At 51.5% G+C, this 5,664-nt stretch overlaps 1 pseudogene; it reads right to left on the bottom strand.

Moving 5' to 3' along the window:
• LOC112074161 (DDB1- and CUL4-associated factor 4-like) overlaps window positions 1-5,664 on the bottom strand; it is a 10,901-nt pseudogene that overhangs the window by 1,985 nt on the left and 3,252 nt on the right.

The following is a 5,664-nucleotide window of genomic DNA, read 5'->3' on the forward strand; positions in this document are numbered from 1 at the left end:
CCCCCCCCCGCCCGGGATCCAGTAAGGGTCTGCTACCCTCCCCAGCCCCCACCCATCCCCAGTACCCGGTCCTGTAACCTACCAGCATCCATCACTAAGGCTCCGTCAACGCCTACCACCATCATTCAGTGAGACGCGTCTGTGATCTCACCCCACCCAGGTCTAGTACCCCTCACCCAGCCCCACAACTCACGCGACCTCGCTTACCCCTACCAGCTCTGCCGATCAGTAAGGTCCTGTAACTAGCCAGCCATCGTATGAAGGCCTGTATCTACCCGAGGCCATCAGTAGGCTAAGGTCCTGTACTAACCAGCCATATAGTAAGGGTCCGTATATCCGTACCAGCCATCGCTCAGTAAGGGTCCTGTAACCTAGCCAGCGCAGCTATCCGTAAGGTGTAATACCCACCATCCATCAGGTAAGGTTGTAGACCTACCAGCATCAATAAGTAGAGGTCTCGTACTCCGCAGCATCATCAAGTAAGGTCCTGTAACCTACGCGAACCATTCATACAGTAAGTCATGTGACTCCAGCGAAGGTCCTGGTAACCTACCAGCCATCTCAGTAAGGTTCCTGTAACCTACCAGCATCATCAAGTAAGGTCCTGTCACACTTACAGCATATCAGTAAGGGTCTGTCACCTGCAACAGCCATCTCATCAGTAAGGTCCTGTACTCCAGCATCATCAATAGGTCTGATAAATAACACACATATCAGTAAGGTCCTGTAACCTAGCAGCCATCATCAGTAAGGTCCTGTAAACTACTAGCCATCATCGCCAGCTCAGAGGTGCTGTAAACCTACCCAGCGCATCATCAGTAAGAGTCCTGTAACCCGGCCTACCGCCATCATCAATAATGTCCTGTAACCGTACCAGCGACAGTAAGGTCTGTAAACTACCCAGCCCTCAGTAAGCGTCTGCTACCTCCAGCATCAGTAAGTGTCCTGTAAACCTACCAGCCATCCAGTATAGTCCTGTAACACCAGACCATGCATCCGTAGGTCATGTAAGCTCGCCTACATCAGAAGTCGTCTGTTACCTACCAGCCATCATCGAGTAAGGCCTGTAACGTAACAGCCATCATCAGTAAGGCCCTGTAACCTAGCCAGCAGTAATGGTCCTGTAACCCTAAGCAGCCAGTAAGGTCCTGTAACGCTACAGCATCATCAGTAAGGCCTGTAAGCTACCAGCCTTCAGCAGTAGGTCCTGCTACTACAGCCATCATCAGTAAGGCCTGTAAACCTACAGCATCAGCTTAAGGTCTGGTAACTACAGCCATCATCAGTAAAGGCCTGGTAACCTACCGCATATCAGTAAAGGCTTAACCTACCAGAGAGTAAGTCTGTAGACTTACCTAGCAGCTGAAGGCCTGTAACCTAGATCCTCATTCAGTAAGGCCTGTAAACTACAGCGCATCATTAGTAAGGTGTCTGGTAACCTACAGCCATTATCATAAGGCTGTACCTACAGCCATTCATCAGTAGGCCTGTAATACATCCATCATCAGTAAGGCCTAGTAACCTCCACCATATGTTAAGTGGCCCTGTAACCTAACAGACATCATCAGTAAGCCCTGTAACTACCAGCCAATCATCCAGTAGGGGCCCTGTCAGCTACCAGCCTCATCAGTAGGCCCTGTAACTACCGCGATTCATCAGGTAAGGCCCTGTAACTACCAGCATCGCATTCATAAGGCCCTGTTAAACCTTACAAGCCGATCATCAGTAAGGGCCCTGTAACCTACCAGCCTCATCAGTAAGGGCCTGTAACCTACAGCCATCAGTTATAGCGCCCTGTAACCTCCGCCTAAGCCAGCTAGACTACAGCGTCGAAACTGTAACGCTACCAGCAGTAGGTGCCTGTAACCTAGCCCCAGCCAGCAGTGGTCCTGATAACCTACAGCCAGCAGTTACAGGTCTGTAAACCTTGACCATATGGCATCGTACTCACGTCAAGGTTCCTGTACCTACAGCCCATGCAGCTAAGGTCCTGTACCTACCAGCCAGCAGTAAGGTCCTGTAACCTACCAGCCCAGCAGTATGTTAAACCCCGCCGTGCTTAGTGTCCTGTAACTACCAAGCCAGCAGTACAGGTCCCTCTGTAAACTACCCCAGTCCAGTCAGCTAAGCCGATCTCGCTAACCCCTACCACGCCATCACAGTAGGTATCTGTAACCTTACCCAGCCATCAGTCAGTAAGCCCTGTAACCTAAAAGCATCATCATAAGCCCTGTAAACCTTCAGCCACATCGCTATGCGTATACACCCTCAGTACAGCGCCCTCCTAACCTGACAGCCATGGCCGGTACTCCACTCAGTTAGATGGCCTCTGTAACCTACCAGCATCCAGTTAGCTGATTCCAGCTCAGTAAGGTCCTGTAACCGTACGCCTCAGTCATCCTGACAAAGCCCAGTGTCCTGTCACTACCAGCTATCAGTCAGTCTACCTTCAGCCATAGAGCTGCTCCACCATCAGCTAAGCCAACACCTGCCATCAGCAGAGCCCGTAACCTACCAGCCCATTCAGCAGTAATAGGCTGTAAACTGCTACCAGCACATGAGATAAGGCCTGTACACCATAGCAGCTCATCATCAGTAAGGTCCTGTACCACCAGCATACGAGCCTGTAACCTAGCCATCATCAGTAAGGCGCTGTAACTACCAGCCATCATCAGTATGCCTGTAACTACGCCATCATCAGTAAGGCCTGTAAGCCTACAGCCATACATCAAGTAGGCTGTAACCGGTACAGCCATCATCAGTAAAGGCCCTTGTAAACCTAGCCAGCATCATCAGTAAGGCCTGTACCTACCTCCAGCGATACAGTAAGGCCTGTAACCTACCAGCATACAGGTAAAGGCCTGGTAACCTACCAGCCTCATCAGTAAGGCTCCTGTAACCTACCAGCCATGCAGTAAGGCCTGAACCTGACTAGTAGTAAGGTCTGTAACTACAAGCCATCAGCAGTCCTCAGGTTCGTGTGACGTGGAGGGGTAAGTAGGCGTGTTGGTTTATGATGACCCTCGTACTTCTGCACTGGTTTTGTTACTCGTACATCCCACAGCTTGATCTGCAGTGAGACATATCAAACACAGGTAAAACAGAGTTTGGAAAAGGCTAACTTTACCACCACGTGTGGTGTGTTGTGTGTGGGTGTGCTGTTCCCACCTCTCTCATGTCCGCGGCAGTAGGTATGTTTCATCCTGTAGTATGTACGGAGGTGATAGCAGAGTCCTGGTAGAACCTCAGGCCTTCCAGCTGTGGTCCCGTCTGCCTTTCTGCGCAGGTCGATTACAGAAGATCTCTCCTGACTTACAGCCATTAAACAGGACCGAGCCTGGATGAGGGGGAATGAGGGAATGAGAGAGGGAGAGGGGAATGAGAGAGGGAGAGGGGGAGAGAGGGGAGTGAGGGAGAGGAGAATGAGAGAGGGAGAGGGGAATGAGAGAGGGAGAGGGGAATGGGGAGGGACAGGGGAATGAGGGAGGGACAGGGGAAATGAGGGAGGGACAGGGGAATGAGGGAGGGACAGGGGAATGGGGGGGGAAGGGAATGGGGGAGGGACAGGGGAATGGGGAGGGACAGGGGAATGAGGGAGGGGACAGGGAATTGAGGGAGGGACAGGGGAATGAGGAGGGACAGGGGAATGAGGGAGGGACAGGGGAATGAGGGAGGACAGGGGAATGAGGGAGGGACAGGGGAATGAGGGAGGGACAGGGGAATGAGGGGGGAAGGGGAATGAGGGAGGGACAGGGGAAGAGGAGGGACAGGGGAATGGGGGAGGGACAGGGAATGGGAGGGACAGGGAATGAGGGAGGACAGGGAATGAGGAGGGACGAGGGGAATGGGAGGGACGGGGAATGGGGAGGGACAGGGAATGAGGGAGGGACAGGGGAATGAGGAGGGACAGGGGAATGAGGGAGGGACAGGGGAATGAGGGGGGATGAGGGAGGGACAGGGGAATGAGGGAGGGACGGGGAAGTGAGGGAGGGACAGGGGAATGGAGGAGGGACAGGGGAATGAGGGAGGAACAGGGGAATGGGGGGACAGGGAATGAGGGAGGGACAGTGGAATGGCTGTTAAAACTCTGAAGGTCAATAATAAAAGACTTTGAGAAGCGCCCTCCACTCTGTTCATCTCTCACGAACGACACATTCAGAAATATCAGCCTCTCACAGTGTTGGTTACACTTTTTGTGACATGAGTCTAAGTGAATGCCAATGGCACCACTAACTCACCCTGAGGGCAAACTGCTGTGCCAACACATCACTGCCGATGCATACGTCTGTCTCCTGCCCGTCACTGCGTCGTCGTCACTATCACCCTGCGAGGACAGACCTTGCAAACGACGAACACAAGAACCACAGAGAAGCAGGGACGGCCACAGGAGACAGGCAGGGAAACGGCCACAGGAGACGGGCAGGGAAACGGCCACAGGAGACAGGCAGGGGAAACGGCCACAGGAGACAGGCAGGGAAAGGCCACAGGAGACAGGCAGGGAAACGGTCACTCAATATGGTGCTTTTTCAAATGGCCACCAGGGCAGTGTTATTAAGAGAAAGACAGGCTGGCTACAGAATACCGCAACGAGTTTGCTTGTTATTTATTATATATATATATATGTGTGTGTATAAAAGGAACAGTAAAAAGAACATAATGTTATTGTCATTAAATGATCTGTTATTATTAATGAACAGGCACGTTTCAGTGAGATGTTTCATGTAGGAACATTGTATAAAATGGTGAACTGAAAGGCATCGCTTGCTACAGTATCACTAACATTGTAGAGTGTAAAATGCTCATCAATTGGTAAAGATGGCGGAAGGCATCCAACTAACCAGTGCTAAATGTTTTGTCGGCCTGAGGGTTGAGACACCAGGCACAGGACCAGGCTGTAGAGATCTTAAAACTACACAGCATCCCCGGCTGGTCTGGAGAGGAGGAGGAGAGAGAGAGAGAGAGAGGAGGAGAGGATGAGGAGAGAGAGGAGGACAGAGAAGAAGGAGAGGAGAGAGAGAATGAGAGGAGGAGGTGAGGAGAGAGAATGAGAGAGAGGAGAGAAGGAGAGTGAAATTACGAATGTGCTCAGCATGAAATATACGAACATTATAGTCTACAGTAAAATGTCATGAAAATAAAAGTGTGTTCTGAGAGAAGCACATGGAAAAGGGGTTACCTGGGTTGGAGTTGCTGAAGAGCGAGGCTGGTAGTAAACTGACACAGCCAGGAGTCTCTGCCATGCCCACCAGACACAGGCTGAACACTGGAGTCAAGAAAACACTAGCTCAACACCTCTCTAAGTACAGCTACTGACAACGGTCTGAACATGCCGAGGGGACCTTTGACCCCGTCGGGACAAACTAGAGTGACTAGACAGGGTCATGAACCTAACATAGCAMGCCTAAAAGAAACGCCTGAGCGGAGMTCCCACATCTGGCTTCCAGCGGAGAAGGAAGGTTTATTTAGCCGTATCCTGGTAAAACCGGAAGCATCCGGGTTGTTGGCAACTCCGCTAAGGACGCAGGGTCATAAAGCACATTGAGTAGCATCCCAGTCTGCTATGTCAGAAGGATACAGGACGTGTGAGTCAGAGTGGGTGACGGAGGCCCAGCAGATGGAGTTCACCTGAAACACAGACAACATGTATATAACACAGGTACTGAA

Source organism: Salvelinus sp. IW2-2015, unplaced genomic scaffold, assembly GCF_002910315.2.
Source record: "Salvelinus sp. IW2-2015 unplaced genomic scaffold, ASM291031v2 Un_scaffold2520, whole genome shotgun sequence".
NCBI classification, from domain to species: domain Eukaryota; kingdom Metazoa; phylum Chordata; class Actinopteri; order Salmoniformes; family Salmonidae; genus Salvelinus; species Salvelinus sp. IW2-2015.